This window comes from Aedes aegypti, unplaced genomic scaffold (assembly GCF_002204515.2).
Source record: "Aedes aegypti strain LVP_AGWG unplaced genomic scaffold, AaegL5.0 Primary Assembly AGWG_AaegL5_hic_scaff_808_PBJ_arrow, whole genome shotgun sequence".
In the NCBI taxonomy this organism is placed as follows: domain Eukaryota; kingdom Metazoa; phylum Arthropoda; class Insecta; order Diptera; family Culicidae; genus Aedes; species Aedes aegypti.
In genome coordinates, this window is record NW_018736501.1 from 1 (window position 1) to 25410 (window position 25410).

Sequence of the window (25410 nt, forward strand, 5' to 3'; positions counted from 1 at the left end):
TACACTTTCGAGCTAGTAAGAACTTCTCGTGATAATATAGCTAGTAATATTTCTTAATGTGCTTACCAAAAACTTGCTATAATCTCTTAATTCATCTCGTAGCATCATACAATATCTGATTTATCACGAATAATCGACAATACGACAATTTGAGGATGTTCCAAGAACGCTGCTGCAGTGCCGTCGGGATGCAACAACAGCATAATGCTCATCTTGTACATCCCTTGCCAAGAAATCAATTTCATATAGCCTATTTCTCAGATTAACGTAATAAACAACATGTAGAAAATCAATTCAGATCAATAGTTGCTCATTACAATTGGTCAAGAAACAATTTATTGATTTTAATGTCGCAATTTTAATACATTTTCCAATTTCCGTACTCGAGAATTTTGGAAGCGGGGGCCATGATGCTCTGGATGGATTGTCCTCCATGACTGGTCCTGGCTGGATATATTCGTGGGGAGAAACTCGACCCTTTACTGCAGGAATTTCATTACCAACTCTTTGGTAAAGCAGAAATTTTTCCGAGGAAAATTCTGATGAAAGTGAACTTTTTCAAAAACAACTCTTATTGATTGGAATATTTATCACAACTCTTTGTTAAGTACAATCATCCTTAATAACTCTTTGCTTCATCGCCAAACCAAACCATTTCATTGAATTCATCATATACAAGAATATGAATGGTAAGGAGAGGCAGATGGTGTATATTTCGCTGGCGTTACTTCCAACAGGTCGCCGGTTCGCGCTAACTACTAATCCGTCCACTGAATGATTTTCAGTTGTTGCTTTCGCTTCGTTGATCTCTGGTTTCCGTTCGCTACTCGCACACTGCTGTGGCTTTCACGCGCTCTTCTTTGCTGCTCCGCTGCTTGATCCGTTCGTTATGTCGTTCGATTTGTGAATGAGCTGGGAGCAGAACAACCAGTGGTTTTATTTGCTCGAGCTCCGTTCACCGATGGCGAGTGGTGGGGCTCTCCCTTGATTGTTTCGTCACTCCGTTCGCTACTCGCACGCGATTGGTTATTGCTTTCGCGCTATTTTCGTTGATGGTGTAATTCTTCGCTGAGAAAAAAAGGCAACTCTATTGATTTTTCATGCAAAATGACCGACTTTGATAAACTATATCTCAGTTATTTATGGACCGATTTGAATGAAATTTTCACAGAATATCAGACATAACTTAAATTTTAACATATGTTTTTGAGTGATTTTTCCAATCACACGTTGAAAAGCAGTTACGGTTTGACTAAAGTGAATATTTTGACGATTTTTTATGATTGACATAACTAAACATATTGAAGGAATAGCTTCATGGTATCTTCAGCAAAGTTGTAGACTTTGACGAGATGAATAAGTTTGCTGAAGACAGTTTTTGTGTAAGGCTATGAAATTTTAAGATAAAAAGTTTTGAATTTTTCGTCGAAAATTACAGTTTAGTCAAACCGTTATTACTTATAAACTTGTGATTGGAAAAATTATTCAAAAATATATGTTAAAATTCAAGTTACATCTGATGTTCTGTGAAAGTTTCATTCGAAAATATTTCCATAATAACTGAGATGTAACTTACCAAAGTTGGTCATTTTGTATGGAAAATCGAAAAAGTTGCAAATGCATGCGAATAAGTTGGGGCCTTCCTTAGTCGAGTGGTTAGTGTCCGCGGCTACAAAGCAAAGCCATGCTGAAGGTGTCTTGGTTCGATTCCCGGTCGGTCCAGGATCTTTTCGGAATGGAAATTTTCTTGACTTCCCTTGGCATAGAGTATAATCGTACCTGTCACACGATATACGAATGCAAAAATGGAAACTTTGGCAAAGAAAGCTCTCAGTTAATAACTGTGGAAGTATCACTAAGCTGAGAAGCAGGCTCTGTTCCAGTGAGGACGTTATGCCAAGAAGAAAAAGAAGTGAATAAGTTCTCTGTTTATTCAACAAACCAGCTGAATAATTCATGGGTGCACAACAGAAACAGGGTAGCAGATCACAGGGATTTAGTTGAAATCTGGAAACGTAGCTCAATCTTGAAATCTTGAGCGATTTCACAAACCAGATTCTGGATTAACAGCTCAGCAGGCTTCTAGCAGCGAGGTACTTCTCGCTAAGCAAGTTCGGAGGAGCTCTTACCAGCTCGAAAGCGGAAATGGAATGAAACTGAATCCAACGAAGGCAGCATGTTTTATAACCTTGGAATAGCAGATGATGCTCCTCCCTTTTGTGCTCTTCGCTTTCTGAACGACCAATCTGGGAAATGGGTATGTGCCAATAATGTGTTGGGCTTGGAATTACTTGAACATTGCGGAGAATACTATTACGTGAGAAATTGGTCGAACATGAATTGTTGGAATGATTGGCATTCCCTAAATATTCAATACGAGCTATTGATAATTAATAGTTTTCTTTATAATGACGGTAAATTTCTGATCCATGGGTGCCAAAATTATTACAATTGTTCAATGAGAATGTCTTTTCAAAAGCATTCTAAATATGTCGCAATTTTGTCACATGGGATAATTTTCCTAATCAAAGTGTTCCCATAAAATATGAAACATAAAAGGCGCTGTTGGAAAAGCCACTCTATTTTGCAATCGTTGTGAAATGTTGAGCACTCACTCCGACGGCACTGCAGCAGCGTTCGCGAGTACAATCTCAAATGGTTGAGTCATAAATTATTCATGATAAATGAAATTTTGTATGAAGCCGTGAAATTGATTTAGGAATATTAGAAGTTATAAATAAAGTCGGAAATATTTCTCTTTTAACTCTTTTCCACAAATTTGATGGCTCTGAAAAGAACCGATGGCTTTGTTAGCTTCGATGTTGTTACGGATAAATAACACTGCTCGGACCAGCAAAATTCAGGGGGCTTCTGGTATTTGCTCCTAACGGGATTGCTCCTTGACCACCAATGATGATTTCATCACGAGTCGAAATTTTGAAGCGCGGGTCAACAGCTTCTCGGCCGATGAAATTTGCGGCGGCGATGACGATGGCTGGGTGAACGCAAACAAGCGGTGATCCACAAAGCGAGAATGACTCGCCCGACCGTGTTCACAGTTCGACCGCAATTTCTCCTGTGGACTGCTTCCTCTTCTTCTTCTAGGCGGCGGCAGCGGTGATGGCTTTAGCTTCGGACAGCATCTTCTCTCGCTCGCTCGACAGTTTGATTTGAGCGAAGCAAGACAAACGGGAGCGTCCTTCGCTATCGATGTCTGTGCCTGAAAAGCACGTCCGGTCAGAGCAAGCCGATCTGTCGCCTGCTGAGATGCGAGCCAATCGGAGAGTGAAAAGCAAATGACGTCAAATTTTCTCTAACCACCCCTATTTATAGATTTGCTTGAAATCAACGTTCTCTTTTAAAACAGTTATTAAACTATTTAGACAGGTATGTGGGATTCAGTAAGTAAACGACATGAAGCTTTGATGTCTTGGCTTTCGATTGAGGTGCTAATCAAGAAATTCCGTTAAGCCAGTGCAAAGTTATAAACGTTTAAAATATTTCATGCCAACGTAACGCTCCTGGTTTTGAAATTCCAATTTCACTCCTGTATAGAGAAGAAAGACGTACTTCTACGTCAAAAATGGCGAACACACTTTTATTTAGATTGTTTATTATTGATTGATTTAAAATTGCACTCCACTCTTTTTTGTCTATATGGAATAAATTTTCACATCATATTGTCTGTGTGCCGAGCTAGTATGACTAGTATTTTCGGCAGCTTTGTTCTTTCCGTCACAGGAGGTTTTTTGTAAGCTATTGGGCTAAAAACTTGCATCGATACTATTAGCATCTTACTGGGTTCATTCACAAATTTCATAACGCCGAAAATGGCCATTTTCAATACCCACCCACCCCCTCGTAACGCATTTTGTATGAATATTTTACGAGTTTTGTATGAGCCGTAACATCCTGACAACACCCACCCACCCCCTCTAGCGTTATGAAATTTGTGAATGGGGCCTACTGATGAATTTTGCAAGAATTGGTCGACAAAACCCCCTGTGACGAAGAGCACAAAACGACCATGAAAATCGATTCCAACTGGTTCCCCGAACCAGTAGTTTCTCTGTGCGGTAGCTTCATGCCGTTCTGGTACAATAAAGGATGTAAGGATCCATCCTGCTGCTGGAGATCTAATGATCTAATGATCTCTGGTTGCGGAGACCGGAACGTGTCGCGTATCGGCTTGGAGGAGGTTGCCACGGAGGTGTTGTCGGTTCACATCTGCCTTTTGCTCAGCGTCAGCATTGCGAATCCTTTGATGGGGAGAGAAGAAATTTAGTCCCGTTGTAGGCCGATTTGAAACGGATACTTACCAGCTGCAGTTCTGGATCCGGTACCGGATAGTAATATAGATTTTGTAGCACAAAACAAGCAGAAATCAGGGTCTATATACATATAAACGCTGGCAAAAACCGGAGATGAAAATTTTGTGGCACCGCAAGGATATTTGGTTTTTGTTTTTGGCACACAGGCATAGGAACACGCTAAAAAAAACACCACGCAGGTGTAGTTTTAAATTTCGAAAAAAGTTTTTTTTTCATTTACTCACCTTTACTGGAAAAGTTAAACAACACAATTTTGTTGTTCATTACACATGTATTTCCTTGGGATGTGCAAAAAAAGAATTGTTCATGTTTTGTGCACTTGCGTGATAGAGTCACGTAAATAAAGTTATTTGGATAAATTAAATATTTCATTACTGTCCAACTTTAACACTACTAATTGGTTTTTTGTGAGCGTGTATAATAAAGGCTGCTCGCTCAAACCAACCGTTTGCTGTAATGTATTAATTTGGTAATATATGGTAGAAGCGCAAATCATTCGGCAAATGGTGGCCTTGTAGCTCCACTGTTTCTTACGAGTCGCAACCCCTATATAATTTTACCGTTTCCACCCATTTTGAAATGATGTTACTATTTGATATGGATTACTCAAACCATTTTTAATAATCTAATGCTTTAAATTTAATATTGTCCAACATGAAAGCTACTGTTTGTGAAACATTACCCTTTACAGCTATAAGAAAATTATTGTTTGCAATGTATGGCAAACTGTGTTTTTCTATGCGGCAAGTGCCTAGCCTAGTGACAATAGTAAATTACAATAGATAATTACTACTGTTAATAAAGTGTAGTGAATCCTATATGTTTGTTTTTTTTTTTCATGTTAAAAACAATCTTCCGGGAAAAAAGCGCCGGTCCGAAATTACAGATTTTCGGTAAATAATTACCGATCGCTCAGTAATGGATCATTAAAATAACCAAAACGGCCGCTATGGAAAGCATAGATAGCGCCACCGTAGCCTTGTGTGTTTGACAGAACAGCAATGCTGTCACAATGTTAAATCCCATATACAGTGGCGCCTTTGTTTTGATGCGGCGAGCACTTGCAAAAACTACATTCAATGATCCATTTTGACAACTATCATCCGTAAAGCAAAGGTCCGTAAAGGTCCATTTACCGAGATGATTACCGATCGTTCAGCTGTTGAGATTTCGGTAAATAAATTACCGACGTCGGTGATTTGTTCTAAGTGTGTAAGATCTTACAAAATGCGTTTAGTCTAAAAATTAGCTGTTAGCAGGGGGTGGGAAACTCGGCTCATCTAAAATTGTGCCGATTTGTGCCGACTATGCCGAAGTGAGCGACCTTATCGATATGTCATACTTGTCTGGTTGCACTGTTATAACTAGCAACTCTGTTTCATCCATGGCAGATTGTTTTTGGGTTCATTCACAAATTTAATAACGCCGAAAATGGCAATTTTAGACACCCACTCACCCCTCATAACGCTTTTTGTATGAATATTCTGCGAATTTTGTATGAGCTGTAACATTTCGAGAACACCCACCCACCCTTCTCAGCGTTATGACTTTTGTGAACAGACCCTTTGTTTATTTTCAAAATCACCGATTGATCGAATTCGACTGAACAGCATAAAATCTAAAGTTTTTGATTGACGGAGGTCGCTATTTAGATTTTTGGTAAGTTTTAAGTAAAAATGTGCCTTTGCCTTCAATAATACATTATTGTCGCGCGCCCACCAAATCGGAACGCGCGTGTGGGACACGCGACGTGTGACTCGTTCCCGACATAACTGTCATAATGGCATGTGTGGCGCTGCATTCTTACGATGTTTATGAACACAGCGCACTATTCACATATTAGCTGCGACGCACGGGGCCCGAGAAAACAATAATAATAAATAAATGTTGGTCTTGATTTCTACCGGATACATAATAATATAATTTTGCGGTCCAGTGGCTAAGAAATCGAGCGGATAATGATCGTAGATTTGGATGCCAAGCATCGCGCTAAGGATCCAATGGATGATAGTGGATTTGCAAAATAGTTTCCGAAGTGTAGTGGGTAGCCGTGATCGTGGAAATGCGAGCTTCGAGGTCCATCTACAGTGCGTTTGTTGTACTGCTGGAAATGTTAAGATCATACAATGGTGAGTCTTTCGGATTATCCTCCTGCAGAGAAACTGGAATGACTCAAACTCCTTTTCTATATAACCATTCTCAACAAATCAAGGACAACAAGTACACCCTGATCAGCGAATCACACTGCTTCCGGCGATTGAACGGAACGAACATAATCGGGTGCAGTTTCAAACTAAGCGGATCCGAGGGCGTTCTGCACTTTATTCGTCCAAGTAACTGAATAAAACGGCTTATCATTTTGTCATATTTGTTTTGTAGGAAATAAGAGGAACTCCCTAGTTTTTCAAAGCGAGCTCATTGTATGCAAAATTTAAGCAATGTACACGTCGAAAAAATGTTAAAAAGGTTATTCATTTTAAAACAGTTTCAGAAGACAAGTAGAATCACTTCTGAATTAATTTTCTCAAAACCGTATGAAAGTTACTTACGTCGATTTGAAAAAGTAACCGAAAATTATTGTTCGTGTTGAATTTTAGTTCGAATTTTTTTGCAGTGTAGAAATTCTAAACTAATTTTTCGAACCACTTTCGACTTTGACAGCAGGCAAACAACAAACAAACATCTCCCGCCACACGTTTTGGCTGCGCTTTTCGTCTTGCAGTACACTTTGCGTGTAGTTCCAAATTTTTATCCGATAAAAAAATAATTTTAGCCGGTTCGGATCAATTTTCGCTACCCAAATGAAAATCACGAACCGCTACACATCAGTGGCCTGCAATCGCACCACGGAGTCGCTGGATTGGGGCCCAGATGGGTTGATTTACTATGCCGCCTGCCACTCGATTGCCGTGTTCGATCCGAAGGTGAGTCTCATCTCATATTCTATCCGTTCGATTACCTATCTCTACTCCTTGTTTCCAGTTCCATGGTTCGGCCAAAATCGTTCGCACACTGACCGGTCACAAGGCTCGAATCAACACGGTGAAGAAGCTTCACGATGTGCCAATTGTGTCGGGTGCGATTTGATCTGATATCCGGATCGGATGATTCCAGCTGTATTCTGTGGAACACTCAGGATTCGGTCAATCCTCGCGATGTATCCTGGAAGGACACACGAAGGGTGTCACTCAGGTGGAAGCATTCTACTTAAAAGACGACAACTTGTTGGTAGCTACTGGATCGGCGGATAGTACCGTTAAGTTGTGGAAGCGGAATGGAGAGGAATTTGCTTGCTTCCAGACGATAAATCTGAAGACGGGCTATTGCTTCGCGTTGAAGTTCTTCCAACTGCCCGGAAGTGGAAGCGTGATGTTGGCTTGCGCAATGGACAATGATCTGATTGATCTGTATGCTAGGGTGGGGAGGAATACATTCTGGTGGAACGTTTGAAGGGTCACACTGATTGGGTCCGTGGTTTGGACTGTGTACGGGAAGGTGAGGACGTATTGCTGGCCAGTGCGTCCCAGGATAGCTTTATTCGGCTGTGGAGGATTTCGCAGCGAGAGCGAATGAGGGCGCAACGATCGTTTGAGGAATTCTCTATCGATGAGGACATTGTTCTGGAAGAGAGGGTTTTTCAGCGTTTCGGTCGATGGGAAGGAGTTCCATTACGCCCTGGCGTTGGAATCGGTGCTACAAGGCCACGAAGTTGGGTTTACGGAGTGCACTTCAATAGGCAAGGAGATAAACTGCACCTACTGTCCCAGCTCGATCGATAAAACTCTAACGATTTGGACGCCATCCGAGTCCGGAATTTGGTTCGAAAGTGTTCGCGTGGGTGAAGTCGGCGGAGCATCCCTTGGATTCTACGGAGGAAAGTTCGCACCTGACGGCAAATCCTTCATCGGTCATGGTTTCCAGGGTAGCCTCCATCTGTGGCATCAAGATCCGAATAGCTGTGCTGTTTGGAAGCCGGAACGACCATTGGAGGGCACTTCGAAGCCGTTCGGGACTTGGCGTGGATCCCGCAGGACGATTTGTAGTAACGGTTTCAGCCGACCAGACCACCAGAATACACGCTGCATGGCCTCGGTCTGCCATAAGAGAGGGCGACAATGACGAATCTATCACGTGGCATGAAATCGCCAGACCGCAAGTCCACGGCACGATATGCAGTGCTTGTGTATGTTGTCGAGATATCGGTTTGCCAGCGGAGCGGAAGAAAAGATTGTACGGATATTCCAAGCGCCGGCCAATTTCGTTGAAAATCTTCGGCAGCTGTGTGAAGTCGATGAGGGATCCCGAAGGGGAGGAAATTCTGAAGAGTGAGTATTGAAGTATTCTATTCATTTCTTTCATAGCAGGGCTGGTAGCAAATCACTTTTTAATGACGATCATTTTTTTCCACCTGGTTCTAGAAAGTCACTGTTTTCACCGAAAAGTCACTTAGTTCAGAAAAATGGTCACTAAGTCACTATTTTCGTGATCTGATGATACTGAAATTTAAGGCACGGTGAGCTTCTCAAATACAAACGGCAAGAGATAGATAATTGTTATTATAAGACAAACATAGTGTTATTTGAAATTCAAAGTGTGTAGAAAGATAAGGATTCCTAGTGATTTTTCATAGACGCTTTCAATGAAAAATGTAAAAAAAATCTAGGAAAAATTTAAAGAAGATTTTAGCAAAGCTTAAGAAACGACTGGGCTGAATTTTCTGGCCGAATTATTTGAACAAAATTTTGGCTGAAAGTAATTAAAATCTGACAGTCTTTCTGGATAACTCACTAGTGAACTTTCTACAACAATCCGCGGCTATAGAAGGAATCTTAACCTGCCATCTGAAATAATCTCATCAAAGTTCTTTCGAAAGTTAAGCCAGAGACGGTTAGGAATAACAAACAAAAAACAAGAAGGGTTTGTCAGAAAATCGTCCAGGACTTCAAAAGCAAGTAACGTAATCCGGGGTAACATTGATTAGTTTTTTTGGGATATTTCTTGCACGTTTTATATTTTTAAAACAAGCACTGCATCCATCACTCGGGATTATATACTGTATTTTGCCTTTAGATTTTAGCATGTTATTTATTTATTTAGTTTTGAGTGACATTATGATTTAGCTGATATGGGGTAATGTTGATCGCAAATTTTAAATTTTTGCTCCCCTACGCTTAAACGATTAGCATCCTTCAAAAGTTTGAAATGATTCCGAAGAAATTTGAATGTGCACACGCCATTTGAAGTTTATATGGAGATTACTATGGAAAACGCCCACCTTTTGTGTTAAGCCCTCTATCTATTCGTCATAATATTTTATGGAAAAGTGAACAGACTCTTCTCATGCGAATCCTTTCAGCTTCAACTTTGCCAAACACCACATTTTAACTGGACGGATAAATTGTTATTCATCATCATAAAGTGGTTTGCATGCAGCATGCTTCACCAACTATTCGGCAGGCAACAATGGTGCTCCTGGCGGGAAGAATAGATCAAAGTAATCCAGGATACTATGTTCTACAGCAAAAGCAGTGTTGCTCTGAAAGGAATTGAATGATCTTCTCAGCATGATTTAGACTTTGTTATCAATAATAACAAATTGTTCTTACGTCCTATCGAAATGTGGCCTTCGGCAAAGTTGTAGTTGGAAAGATTTCAAGTTTTGGGAGACTGATTTTCATCATAATTGACACCGCTTAAGCATAGGGGAGCCAAAAAGTCAAAATTTGCATCAGCCTATTGACCCATGTAAACAACGTTCAGTAATATTGTAAATGTAGTTTCTTGCTTGAATCATGGCCCCTGAAGCCGAATATTAAGACCAAACACTAACAAGTCATTCGCTTTTTGAGTTATTTCAAAATTAAACAAACACTAACTCGCCTAAAGGTTAGTCAATTTTCCTAAGAAAAATTGTACATTCTTAATAGTCATTCGTTCATTTTACCTAATTGGAAAAACTTATTCTAGTTTTAGAAAACGGAATCGTTTTCGGCGATGTCATTTTTAGGAACAATCGCATTTTCCTTGCTCATACCGTTTGCAAAACCGAAATGACATGAATCTTCGGTGCAGTCATCCCTAATGATAAAAATCATTGTTTCGAAAAGTTGACAAATTTACGCATGAACTTAACGCAAAATTTTGTCCATACGCCAGTTGTAGCCATAGTAAATTATACACCGTTTTACGTAACCAATCAGCATGAAACCATTTGTGTCCAGTAGATCACATTCACATGACAAAAGCTACAATCATTTATTCTTCAGAATTGATTCAAAACATAAAACAAATGATTGATTTTCCTTATAATTTTTATTCATATACATCTAATCTAGCCAGCGTACTCCTAATCAGAGATGGGAAATATACTGTAGCAAACTCTTACCACCTCTACATTCACATGTTTCTACACGACCATCAAAATCCAAAGCAAACCATGACCGTTGAAAACAAAAAAATGTCACGGCTCTTAAAAACTGTAATCTTCTTCTTTCCAACGTTTATTTATTCAAATCCGAATGCGAAAAGACACAGTGGTAACACAATTTTTCCGGTTTTCAGGGTTTTGACTTTTTGCTCGGTAAAGGCGGTGTAAGATTGAACTTGTTATTTGTATCGCAACAGAATGATTGTGCTCTTGATGTTAGTACTAGTAGATTTCAATTAATTGAAAACGCAAGCGAAATATTAGCGATTGAATTATTTAACATTTTTTCCAATCATTCATCTCAGGATGGCTGCCCGAAAACGATCATAGTGGAGAGACAAAATCATTCAAGCAGTGTGTGAACCGTTGGCAGCGCAACGCCTGATGGTATTGGTGCTGCTGTTGCTTTGTGTTTTGAAACTACTAATTGAACTTTAAGACTTCACTTTTTGCAAAAAATAAAACACTAAAATCACTAGTAAGGCGAGAAAATACCTTTAAACTCTAAATTGTGTATTGGTTGACTGGCAGAGGCAATGAACTGTGGTGAATTGTGATTCCCAAGCCTGCTCCTAATTTGGCCATTCTCAAAAGAAATTAATATGATTGGCCAATTTAGGAGCCGAAGCTTAATCTCTGGCCGAAATTCTGGCCCAAGGCGGAAGAATGGTTTCAGCTCAGTTCCGATAGTTTTCATACATAGTATGTATTAAAAGCTTGTTTTCGGTAGTATCAGCTCCAGAATGTCTGAATAGTCATTGACAGCAGATTCTGTTTGATCAGCTTTAATGATTTTAGTATTTTCTTACATTCCGAAGAACTACTACTCCTCTATCAACCTAACATCGCAAAATTACAATAGAATTCGTATATAGCTCCATCAATGTTGCCAGTTTCACCCAAAAACATAAAACCACAGACAAACAGACGTCACACTCTTATCATTGTCCATCGACCACCTTTTTAACGGTCGATTCAAAAATATGGTAGATGGCCAATCCGCCACCCGCAGCGCTCGCATCATTTTTGTTCGCGTTTGACGTTTACACACTACCGCCATCTGTTGGGCCCGTCGGCCAAACACATTAATTTTAGCATTGGGCGTACATGTCCTCGTGACTATGATTTTGATCGAGATTTGTTCTATGTGTTACGTCTGTTTGTCTGTGATAAAACCTCCACAACAGCTTGCATTTAACATATTTGTGCTATAAATACGGCTTTCCATATAATTTTTAGATAAATTTTCTCTTAGGCTGGCCAAAACCGGTGTTTTTACTCTATTTTCATTAACTTGTTCATGAATATAAGAAAGATAATAGTGTCTCTCTTTCTTATTTTCATGTAGTAATGAAATAGGGTAAAAGCACCGGTTTAGTCCAGCATAGAGAAAACACTATTCATGCTTTGAAAATATTCCATTCATAATGATGTTTTGAACTTTTTACGAGATTAGTCATACCGATGAATCCCAAGTAACAATTTTAGTTGTACGAATTACTTCCAGGGTGCTATGAATAAACGCACATAAAACCACGGTCAAGGAACTTTTGCCTTCATCGCATACCCCAAAACCTTTGTAGGCTAGAACGTGACTAGTTGGCCCACTCTAAAAGAGGCTATGAAGTGTATATTTATGTCACTCAAATAAAGCAAAAGAGCATTAATGGTAGCTTTTTTGAAGCCGCCTGTTCTAAATGAATGTCGCTTCATCTTAAAAACGATTTTATTCATAACGTCGATCTTGCCGAATTCATTCCAACGTCACAAGTCTGTGATTATTTTTTTTCGTAGTGCTTTTGATTTGAAGTGATTTATTTGGATTTAGTGCTCAAATCTTTAGTGCTGAGTGAGATTTACTGTGAAATGTGATAAGAAAGATGAAAATGTGCCTGTGCCCCCTCTGAAAGTGGCTTATTTCTAGTCTATCTATATAAATAAAATGGAATGGTGTTTGTATGTCACGAAATGGCTTACGAACGGGTGAACGGATTTGAATGGTTCTTTCTCAGTGTTGTTCGTCAAGGTTTCCGACGTGTTTGTGTGTATCCAGCTTTTTACGCTGGCTATAAAACTGCGAAGGGTGATTAGATTTTGAAATATCCTGCTTACACATTTTATAGCATGTTCTTAGTAGGCAATCTTTTTAAATTGTTGATCGAGCTGTCAATAATTTTCACTGTACGTATTTGTTTTGGAGTTCAACTTTCTGTGTTTCGGATAACCCAAATTAAAAATAAATAACGATTTGCAGTAACTTCATTCCTTTTATATAATTTTGAGGCACCCGACACCGAGAGACCTTTCACTTTACTAAAGGAAAAAATACTGCTGCTATTTAAAAGGACTTGAAGCTTCAATTAAGACATATAATATTTTGTACTCCATTTTTGACTGAACTATTCGGAACAAAGTCTAGATAGCTCGGTCGAGTTTTGGTTCCTTAAAACAGTACAGAAAACACGTAAACTTTTTGTAAAAAAGGATATCTAGTCAATGATCCTATGAACTAGTGTTCCCTAATGTATTTGTAATTCTAGACAAACGACCTCGTCGATTCGCACTGATTTTCTTTACATAGTTAGCTTTTTCTCTATAATAACTACGCTTGAGAACATGGGCTGTTGTGGCCAAAGTTTCTCAGAATGAGATGTCTAAAGTATGCAAGAGCAAAATGATCTTTGATGTTCGAACATTTTTCTACGTCTATGTTGGTTATGTACTACGCAATGTATAACCGACATGGTATAACTTAAACATAGTATGTCCTTTTGGGACTAACCGGAAAATTGTCCATGGCGGGATGCAGGAATGTATAGAAGGGTCTTTTACTGGTTCATAAAACGTTCATAAACGGTTCATTCTCAATGAACGCATTCAACGTAAAATTTGGAGCACAAGAGTTCGAAATAAGACAGTCAGGAATAGTCACGGATGCACCAAAGACTGTATAATTTAATAAATAAACCACATTCTTATATTCTATGTTCCACATCAGTAGGTACGCAGACACTAAATACGTTCAATAGTATCCAGGATATTCACCGGGAAAGTTGAAAAAACGAGTGCGAACGAAAACTGTCATTTTATATGGGACGATCAAAAGCGTTTTTCAACAGCCTACTTGATGGCAAGACGAAGTTTGCCGGGACCACTAGTTATTTAATAATTGCTAAAATAAATCGCCAGGTGAAGAATTCAACATTTTCTTGGTTTGATTGGGCAGTAATTGTGCTTTACATTATATTCAGCCAGTTTAATCATCACACCGTAGCACCTTATGAGTGAATTCATGGAGATAATATTATTAAAAAAAAAATAAATGTGGCAACCGGAGTGAAATTAATATGGCGGAACCCACAATTGATAGATTGCCATCGACAAATGCTATTTTGTCATCATATTTACACAAATAAGGGCACACTGTTATGCTTCGGCATTTGTGGATGTGAAATTGCCGTAAAAATGCTGATTGAGATGATTAAGCTTTTTTTTCGCTTTTTATGGTAACTAAGCAGCGTTCAACAAACTTTGCAGTTTGGGTATGTTATTATGAAAAATATTCGTAAAAACAATGAAAAAGGACATTAATTTGTAGTTTTCCATCAGGAATAAGTGCTTACAATGCATCGCAATGCATCGCAATGCAACTGAAGAGCCCAAATACTGGTTTCAGAGGCATAAATAAGGTAAGTTATCAAGATTCAAAGTGCATGTCAATCAGATTAAAAGCAGCTTTTATGACAACAAGGTGTATTATATAAATCTTTTATGATAGCCGTCACAAATAAGTGTCATTCAGCCACCACTAGCAGTTTAAATGAGGTATTATATGCTGCAGTAGAGCTGGTTTAATAGCCACAAATTTTAACTTTATGGCTTGTCTCTAAAAGGTTTTGAAAAACTAAAAGCTGACTTACAAAATATCATCTTCTAGCAACGTTAAATGTCGCCTCTAGCTATCATAGCATTTACGTAACTGTCATAAAACATTAATAAATCCACACGAATGCCAAATTACTGTGGAATTGCTATTTGGGATGTTTCCCCGCTGATCAAGTTACCCAGGATTACGGTACTACTTTAGCTAGAAATCATTTAATTAGATTACATTAGAATTTCTAACAAATAAGCTAAATATTTTTTCCAATTATTTACACTTGATACTCCACGACTTTGGTCAACTATATCTATACAAAAAAAAACTTTCTATAATTAATGCTTGAACATATTTAACAACAATAAAAAATAAATAGTGATATCAAGCGAGTCCTTTACGTCCACTGTGCTTGAGTTTCAGTAATAAAAGGCATCTAATGAATAGAGATTTCTTAAATATGACGATTTCAATTGTTTAATGTTTGCTTTTAATCTACGTATGCGAAACATTGAGGCAAATGCTAGCTAATCAAGTTTAAGGCCTCATAATAATGAAAAAATGCAAAATTAGTCATTTTAAGGGTCGTATGAACAGATAAAACGTGAGTTACGACGCGTCTTTCAGACTCTCAGTGATTTGATTATTTTCAATAATTCATTTATTGAAATGTTCAATTAAAATGCTAATGTTTTAGTACGTTTTTTCTAATTACTTATGCGCAATTTCAACATTTACCTAATTTAAATGTCTCGAGTTCAATTATTTTCTATTATTTTTCTAGAGTTACTGTTTATGTAGAAGAAAGGGTTTAATTTTACGATTGTACCCCGTTTGGCATAAAGTCGTTTGGCATAAGGTCGTTCGGCATAAAGCCGTTTGGCATAAAGTCGTTTGCCATAATGATTGACTAAGAATGATTATTTGCATTTTTAAAGCTTTAACCGAGATCAACACTACCGAGCTCATTGCAAAAAAAATTGATAGGTTTGCAATAAGCGTGGTGTTTGTTCAGAGATTTCCAACTATGTATGTCAAAAATTGTTGTGACATTAGAGAGCATAACTAAATAAAACTCGTAACGGGTCTGGTGGGAAGATCTTTTCGGAATGATTTTTTTTTCTACATCTCAGAACATAGAATATCTTTGAGGCTTGTTGCGATCTACACGGCTAAAAAATGTTGTAAATTTAAGTTTATTTTCACGCACATATTTGGAACATCAAAATAAACCTAAATTTCAACGACCAATCTATTAATTTTCAATCGAAATCACTTTAAATTTACACGGTCATGTAATATTCAACCATTTTTAGTTGAAAATTAAATGTACATTCATTTAAGTTTACATGACGCTGTAACAACACACGAATTTGATTTATTTTTACAGTTGACTTCAGTTTACATCTCATTGAAAATTTGTTTTTTTTTTCTGTGTACATATTTGAAAATATTAAATTGGCAAAGGAAGTTCGCAGTAGAATATTTCGCTCATAGAATATTTCGCTCAAGCTTTGTCCAAGTTTGGACGTGAACACTTGATGAAAATTACTTGATAAAAGAAGGGAAAATTTATTTGCAAAATATTTAAAAGCTCTAAGCCAAAGACTTATTATTACAGCATAATGCAAAAATGGCCTATATACGAGAGCAGAAATTTTTTCGTTTAAAATGTTTGAGACACTAACGCAAAAAAAAATTCCCACAGCATAACTCAAATGAACAACACATTTAAAAAATATGTGTGGCAAATTTTTTGAACGATTCAATATTAATTTTAATTTGGAATTGTACGCCAAAAACACCGTCTATCGTCGAAAGAAGGGAAAAGAGATCATGTATTCGCAAGAATAAAAATATGTTGATTATTGGCAGGTTCTAAAGTAATTATCATTCTTACAGCATGTCTTGCAAGAATTGATAATACAGCAAAATATAAAAAAGGTTACCATTTAGCTTTACCAAATATTAAATTTTAAAACAGTATAAATATAAAGAACAGCCTATTTTTAAAAAGAAGGCAACATTTATGATTAAATATAAAAGAAGACGCCAAAATAATCGCGGAATAATACAACGAAAAGACATCAAAAATTGCGTTCAGAATCATCGGTTCCCCGAATGACCGCTTTCCCCGAAAAGTGTACAATTTGAATAGAAGCTGTAATAGTCTTCAGTGGTTGGATAGTGAACAGAAAAGAACGATAAGCAATCAAAAGAAGGAGGTATTCTGTTTTTATTGGCTATGCACATGTTAGCAAAAATGCTGGGGACGGTAAAACTCGAAAGAACCGCCAATAAAATAAATAAGGGTGTATATTAGATGGTTAGTTCGTTCACCACCTTGAAATGTATAAAGTTACGACAATAAGAGTTGCAAAAACTTTTCGGGGCGTGGGCTAATCGAGGGAAACGGGATATTCATGGAATGGCATTCGGGGAACTGGCGTTCAGGGAAACGACATTCGGAGAAAAGTAGCACAACCCTCCGAAGTAACTGCAGTAGTCGATTTCTCTTTTCGTCAATAACTATAGCAGATCAATGTTATCGATTGCCGCCCTTCTGTCAATTGGAAAACAAAAATATCTACAGAACTGCCTATGTATAAAAGAAGGTGAAATTTATTTAAATTTTAAACCAACACTCTTATACTATAATTATGGTTACATCATGTTTCGAAGAAAAATCATAGAATGTTTGAAAGAAGGGTAAATTTGTGCTAATATATCGAAACTTCAGTGCAAAAAAAAAAAATATTCCATAGCGAAACTCATAAGAAGCATTAATATTTGAAAGAAGGGTAATTTCTGAATAATAATAAAAAAACTATTAGCAATAACTTTCCTAATATGCTTTAGTTTATTCAAGATCATATGATTGTTGAATAGTGTGTTATTTTGTTTCAATTGACTCCAAAACAAGCCTGATGCCATCGGAAAGATTCAATTATGTAGAAACGAATGTCATCTTAAGAAATTCTTGTTTTCAGACTCATTATGCCAAACGACTATTATGCCAAACGACTTTATGCCAAATGACCTTTATGCCAAACGACTTTATGGCCAAATGACCTACCACCTAATTTTACAAATATTCTATCACAAATTTAGCTTAAGTTTTCTATTTTGTTTGTTTTTTTTTTTGTCTATTAGCGAGATTTCTACTTCCCTGCGAAGGACGTCTTCACTCTATTATTCGATAGGTTCTTCATGATTTATTCTCAAATTCTTCAGGAATATTTCTGATTCATTCTGAGATATCTTATTCCCGGACTTCTCCTACCATCCTTTCATAAATTCCTCTAGAGATTCTCTCAATTCTTTCAGAAACTCGTTCAGAAATTCATCCAAAAAAATTTCAATGGGATTGACATATTTCTCTCTCCAGAATTTGCTCCAGGAAAGCCAACCAACTACTCTCCAATAGTTACTACGTATACCTAGCTGATCTTTCAAAGATTCCTACAAATATCTCAAAAGAAAAAAGGTTTTCAGAGTTTTCATAGTAGAAATTTATTTTGAAGAATATCAGTTCGTATGTCAACTTTTTCAATTATTTGTGCATCCATTTTCTTATGAATTCCTTCAAAATTTGATCCCTGTTTTCTCCCAAGAATTTCAATAATAATTCCCTCCAGAGTCATCAATTAAATCTACCTGAGATTCCCCTTAAAGTTTCTCCTGAAATTTCTCTATGAATGCCTACAGCATTTCATCCAAGAACTCCTGCCATTTACCTTTTTTAACATTTTAAAATTAATTTCTCAAGTAAAATCTCTGTAGATTATTCAATTTTATATCAGCAATCAACGCGCAGCTATTCAGCAAGACCAAGCTGAGGGTCGTGGGTTCGAATCCCACCGGTCGAGGATCTTTTCGGGTTGGAAATTTTCTCGACTTCCCAGGGCATAGAGTATCTTCGTACCTGCCACACGATATACGCATGCAAAAATGGTCATTGGCATAGAAAGCTCTCAGTTAATAACTGTGGAAGTGCTCATAAGAACACTAAGCTGAGAAGCAGGCTCTGTCCCAGTGGGGACGTAACGCCAGAAAGAAGAAGAAGAAGAAGAATCAGCAATCATTCAAATAGTTCCTACGATCAATACTACACAAATTTCTTATTAGATAAATTCCTGGTTTAAATAAAGAAAAAAAAACATAAGAGAAAATCGTGGGGCCCAGATAGCCGTAGCGGTAAACGCGCAGCTATTCAGCAAGACCAAGCTGAGGGTCGTGGGTTCGAATCCCACCGGTCGAGGATCTTTTTCGGGTTGGAAATTTTCTAGACTTCCCAGGGCATAGAGTATTTTCGTATCTGCCACATGATAGACGCATGCAAAAATGGTCATTTGCACAGAAAGCTCTCAGTTAATAACTGTGGAAGTGCTCATAAGAACACTGAGCTGAGGAGCAGGCTCTGTCCCAGTAGAGACGTAATGCCAGAAAGAGGGGGAACGTCATTTGGCATAAAGTCATTTGGCATAAAGTCGTTTGGCATAAAATAATTTGGCATAATGGTCATTTCGCATAAAGGTCATTTGGCATAATGGACATTTGGCATAATCATTAAATATTGAGTAGAAACATATTGTTATCATTAAGTCGTAATATTAGGACATGTTTATAATTGGAAAATTGATATGATATACAAATTGTGTCTGGATATTTTTTTCCGTTATTAGAACTTTAAGCCTGATTCGCTGCCGACAAGTAATTTCTAGGCCTATATTGATGCATGGGAAATTCCTGCAAGGAAACGATCAAGAAAGCTCATTTTTCGGATCGCAGTACGCAGTTGAAAAGAAATGTCAGTTCAAACGGGAGTCGCCGTAGAAAATTTCTGCAAGGATTCGGCGAGAAATTTCTTTGGCGATTCCTGTTCAGCAGCAAATCAGGCTTTAAGGCTGGTTTGCTACTGACAAGAAGAGGAATCGCCTATCTCGATGCGTGGAAAATTTCTCCCAAGAAATGGTCAAGAAAATCACTTTTTTCTGATCGTAGTACGCAGTGAGAAGAAATGTCACTTCAAAGGGGGCTCTCTGTAGGAAATTTCTTGACCTTTTCAGTCAAGGAATTTCTTTACTTTTCTTGAGCGAAACAGCATACTTAGCTTTAGGATGGATGTAGGTTCTGTAACGTGTTCCGTTGCTCACATCAATCCAGAGTTAAACAAATGTAAACTGGATTAGTGTCGTAAACAGTACACGGATGACTTTGCTCTTGAGTTGCATACACATAATAGAGATGCTTATTGTTATTGAAGATTTCATGCACGACTTAATTTGTCTGTGGATATATAACCATGCATTCCGAGTAATAATTAATAATTTGCTGTCTTTACGGATAGTATAACAATATGTCGAATTACCCTAAATGACCTTGATGTCTTTTTCTCTTGTTTAGGTGAAAAGGATCAGAGAAATGGTGTTTCACCATTGAATTGAAATAATTGAAAGCTATTGTTTCGTCTCATCTCTCTGTGTTCATTGTGTTCACGATATCTAAATTATCTCAAGGTCACTTGAGCAGCTGTTGTGAATATGCACTGATCCTTCTTCTTCTTCTTCTCTTCGTGGGTGGCCGAGACATGCACTGATCCTAACAATACATATCTTTTGTCACTTTTCATCATGTTGCTGTTGCTATCTAAAGCTATAAAAGCCTCATCAAGTTAGATTACACGTATCAGTTGAGTGCCACGTGATCATCAGTGAAAGTGTAAAGAGTTATTCAATCAGAACGATGTCAGATGACGAAGATTTTCTCGGTTTCGAAGATGAAGAGATAACACCACCTCCACCGGAAATATTGAAAACTAATCGCAATAATGACCTTCTTATCATCAAAGGATTTGTGTTCTACCGGAACAGAAAACCTGTAAGTAGATTTTTCAACTCAACTAAAACTTAACAAACTCTGCAACATTGAGTGCTCATTAGAAATAAAATTAATTAAGATCAATTTATAGGTCGACGTACTCACTACTGGGAGTGCAAGGTGAGAAACCATTCTGGTCGTCACTCCGGGAAAAAATGCCCGTCGCGTGCAGTCACTAAAATGCGCAACGAACAACATCAAATAGTTTCGATGTCTGATCATAATCATGAAAATGATCCCATTCATGTAACGGAGATCAAATTTCGCAACGCTATCAAGCGGCGAGCAGCTGATGATGCAAGCAAGCATGTCAAGTTGCTTCGATTGGCAGCTACCACTTTTCCAAAGGAGGTTCAGGAAAGATTCACTTTAAATGCTCAACGCAAACTTCTGGAACGTGTCCGATCAAAAACGAGCACTACGGCCGAAGGAACCGGATTCCTTGGTTGGATTTGATGTTCCGGATGGTTTGAAGACTTCCATCGATGGAGACAAATTTTTACTCGCAGACATAAACAGAAGGTAACGAGAGGATCCTGATGTTTGGTACAAACGAAAATCTACAACGTTTGGCTAAGTCCAAATATTGGGTTATGGATGGAACTTTCAGCAGCGTGTCGAACTTGTTTCGGCAGCTGTTCACAATTCACGGTAGTAGCCCTCCGAGTCACCAACACACTTTCCACTCGTTTATGTTCTGATGACGTCTAAAAGTGAAGAACTCTATCGAAAAGCCTTTCAGACGTTGAACGATATTGGTGATGATCTTGAAATACAATTAAAACCAGATGTAATTTTATCGGATTTCGAGAAGGCCATTGTAAACGCTAGCAAAACGAGTTTAAAGACTCCAAACATAATGCGTGCTTTTTCCATTTGAGCCAAAATCTGTGGAAGCACGTGCAACATCTAGGGTTGACGAAAGACATGAACAACGATGTAAAATCATTTGATTTTTTCAAACAAACACAGGCTCTAGCATTTTTGCCACCATCAAAAATACCAGAAGCATTCGATATGTTGAAGGCATCGGCACCGTATCGCCTGACAGAATTTTTCTCATATTTTGAGGAAAACTATGTTCATGGAAGAGTACGGAGAACAACAAAACAAGGTAGGGTCACCAGAAATGACCCACTGTACCCACCAAGTTTGTGGTCGGTATATGACAACATTAAAAAAGACATTCGCGAACGACTAACCAAATCGAGAGTTGGCATAGCCAATGGAACTCGATAGTTGGACATCATGCAGGAGTGCTAAAAATGATTGAAGAGTTCAGATTAGAAGAAAAATACGTATCAGGCCAAATACTTGGATATCTCTCGGCAAATAGTAGCAAGAAAAGACAAACCGACAGTGAACTGAACGACGGTAAAATAAGTAAAATAGTCAACAATCTGACGTCCATGACAACGAAGATTATTTGAAAGCTATCGCTGCAAATTTGGGATCGAAGTCTAAGTAGAATCGATGCATACTGGACAACGTATTATATGATGTATTTTTGATAATTTGTTATTACTTTTATATCCAAATGTGAATAAATGTGTTTTGATTAGTTATGATGATAACTCTTTGTCTCCAGTGATTTTCCCTTCTTTTAGACATAAGCTGTTCTTTCTAGTTGCACTGATAAAAATGTAGTTGGCATAACAACTGCTAACATATTCATAGTTTGATCTTCCCTTCTTTCAAGCATGGGCTGTTCTTTCGAGTAAAATAATTGGCATTATAACTGCTAACTTATTCATCGGTGATTTTCCCTTCTTCAAACATAAGGCGTTCTTTCGAGGTGTACCGATAAAATAGTAGTTGGCATTAAGAACTACTAGCATTTTCATCATTGATTTCCCTTCTTTTAAATATAGACTTTTTATGCTGCTGATCCATAAACACAGAATTGTGCCATGTGAGTAAAAAATACAACAAACATGGGACTGACATGCGAATATGGACAGTTCTGAGCTGTTATATTAATTTACTGCATTTTATCTGTTAATTATTTCTATGTCATAGTCATTGTGTGAAATATGATGATTTGCTTAAACGCTTTTTTCCATCCATGCAATTTTTTTCTAAATATTCTTCGATTTTTCTTTGTTTTATGCCAAACGTCCATTATGCCAAATGACTATTATGCGAAATGACCTTTATGCCAAACGACTTTATGCCAAACGACCGTATGCCAAATGACTTTATGCCAAACGGGGTAGCCCCTCCTGTATAAGAATCTAATTTCTAGGCTTATCCTTGTTTGAAATAGTAGTGTAGTAGTGTCATTACTAATACTGTCTAGTCGAAATGGTTTTGAATAATTTGTCATTCAAGTGCTATTCTGATTACTCCTGTCTTTTACGCAAGATTAGAGTCTTAAATGTCAATTGTCGTCAAGTCTTAACAAAAATAGGCTGTTTAGTAGTAGTTCTAGATAATTTCAGCGTCTTACTTTCCATAGTCATTTTTATAGTGAATATTGAAGAGTAAAGTTACCTTAGGCTTCTATTACAGTCTCCTACAAGATTTACTTTTCGGTGGCAAATGCAATGCTTCACAACGCCTACTTTCTACTTGTAAATTTTGCGAAAATGAAGCTGGAATTAGATTATTTATACCGCTGTTACAAAAGAGGTATTTCTTATTATGGCAATGTAAAAAACCATATTAAAATACGATTGTCGCCACTTATTTCTACTCAGTGAATCTTACTAGTCATTTTCCTAAGAGTTCCTAAGTATTCCCTACGTCGTATATGATAACGATGTATCTAGCTAGGTAATAGTAAGAGTGGCTACTCTAAAATTAAAAAAAAAATGCTGAACGATAAATCCTATTCGCATTTGTGGAGAAATTAATGGTTGAATCTTTAAGGTGTTCTAAACAGAATTCTTCAGGATAATTGGTAAGTCAAAGGAAGAATCACCGTATGATGTCCGGAAGAACATGGAGCTTTCTTGAGAAATTTCTTAAAGGATCGTTATATGAATTCCGGGTGGATTTTCTGGAGTAAACTCTGGGCTATTTACGCCAACGATTTCCATCCATATTAAGTTTCTGTTTTCCGTTTCAGCCACACCTAAAGGAGCATCTGTGCCATCGCTTGGGTTATCCAATAAAGCCGTTTACAGCGTAGAAGCGGAAGCAGCTACCAAGCACGTAAAGGATATGTATCCCGAGCACTACTTCATTCCAACCAAACTGGAATCGCCTCCAGCCGAGGAAACCCTCATGCAAAACACCCTCTGGCCTGAGATGCAGAAACTGTACGGGCATGGCTACGAAATCTACGCTCTTGCTTCCACCAGGGACGGTCGCTTCATTGCCTCGGCCAGTAGGGCAACATCCCTGGAGCACGCTCGAATCCTCATCTGGAACACGACGAAACTGGAAGATTCTTCAGAAGCTCGAAGCGCACCAACTGACGGTAACGCAGCTGGCATTCTCCCCGGACAACAGATCTCTGCTGGCCGTTTCCCGGGACCGAACGCTGTCTGTGTTTGAGAACAAGAAGCCATCAGAGGAAGATGGGTGCGATTTCCAGCTGGTGACCCATACGGATAAGCACACCAGTGTCCATGCTCGGATTATTTGGTGCTGTGATTGGTCGCACGATTCGGTGCACTTTGTGTCCGGATCACGTGACGGGAAGGTTGTTCTGTGGAAACGAAACGATACGCAGTATGGAGCATGCGGCGTGCTGGAGTTGAAGGGAGAATCCGTAACGGCCGTGGCGTTTGCGAGAAGGAAAATCGAAGATGTTCGGTATCTGGTGGCCGTTGGTTTGGAAAGAGGTGCGATACAGTTGTATGGAGTTGCGCAGGGAGACTGGAAGCTACTGGCAACGATTGATGAAACGTGAGTTCAATTTCGAAACCATCGGTGGTCAAATATTAAGATTTTTTATTATGTTTCAGATGTGGACATCATCTCACTGTGAAACGGTTGGCGTTCAAACCGTCAAGTGAGGTAATACAGCTAGCAAGTTGTGGGGAAGATAATTTTGTAAGGGTTTATGATTTTTCCTTCTAGCAATAGTTATGACTATGTAAGTTACTAATGTATTATGTTTTCACTATTATCCGATAATCCTTGTCAACATGTACATATTAATCCTGTCTTTCCCACGAGTTCGATCAATTATTTCTATATCAAAATTACTATGATTCTTTATCTTTATTTTGAGTTACCGCCTCCGTTGGATGTGGAACACCACAATAGTTGTTTATCAATATCATATTGATTGTTTATGAATAGCACCATTATTCAAACAATAAGTTGATCTAACAAACATATAATCATTTCGTGTTCGTCAAAAATCAATGGAACAAAGGGAAGAGAGGGTTAACAACTTTTACCAGTTGTTGGCTAATCTACGAAGGCCTTGAACGATGCAACTTCAAATCATCGAGGGTTTAGGCGTTTGGAGTTTCTCGGCCCTCCTCTGCTGCACGCACCTAGAATATTCGTGTCTTTCTTCTTGCCTTACCCGTGTTAAACGCCTACCTTTTTCACTTTCACCGAACATTGATTCACAGCACAAATCGATGTGCCATCAAATTTTCGCGCTGTATGTCTGATGAGACCACGTAAGATTCTTTAGCTTCTACATGACAATTGTTTCATGGTATACAAACTAATACAGCGGAACAGAAATAACGTTTCCATGTGTCTCAAGGGATCAATTTACGTGCCGGTCAAATTCATACGGTCAGTTGGGATGGGGAAGGAATGTTAGTGTGAAATATTTGTTGCTTCTAAAGACCGAGAATACTTCTGCATGTCCACAATCATCACGAGAAGGATATTGATTTAGTGAAGGAGGAACTAGATCAGGGATAAGGAGAGAAATACGATTTATACTTAAAAGGGGTCATGCACAAATTACGTCACGCTCT

The 25410-nt window shown here is 38.1% G+C and overlaps 1 long non-coding RNA gene and 1 pseudogene across 1 annotated transcript; one reads left to right on the plus strand and one right to left on the minus strand.

Moving 5' to 3' along the window:
- Positions 1–3596: 3596 nt before the first annotated feature.
- Positions 3597–4540, minus strand: LOC110681399. The gene is made up of 2 exons (XR_002503190.1): positions 4320–4540; positions 3597–4259 (listed from the first exon to the last, which is right to left on the minus strand). It is a non-coding gene; the product is annotated as an uncharacterized LOC110681399 (long non-coding RNA).
- Positions 4541–7028: 2488 nt separating this feature from the next.
- LOC5565655 lies at positions 7029–24572 on the plus strand (annotated as a pseudogene).
- Positions 24573–25410: the final 838 nt, after the last annotated feature.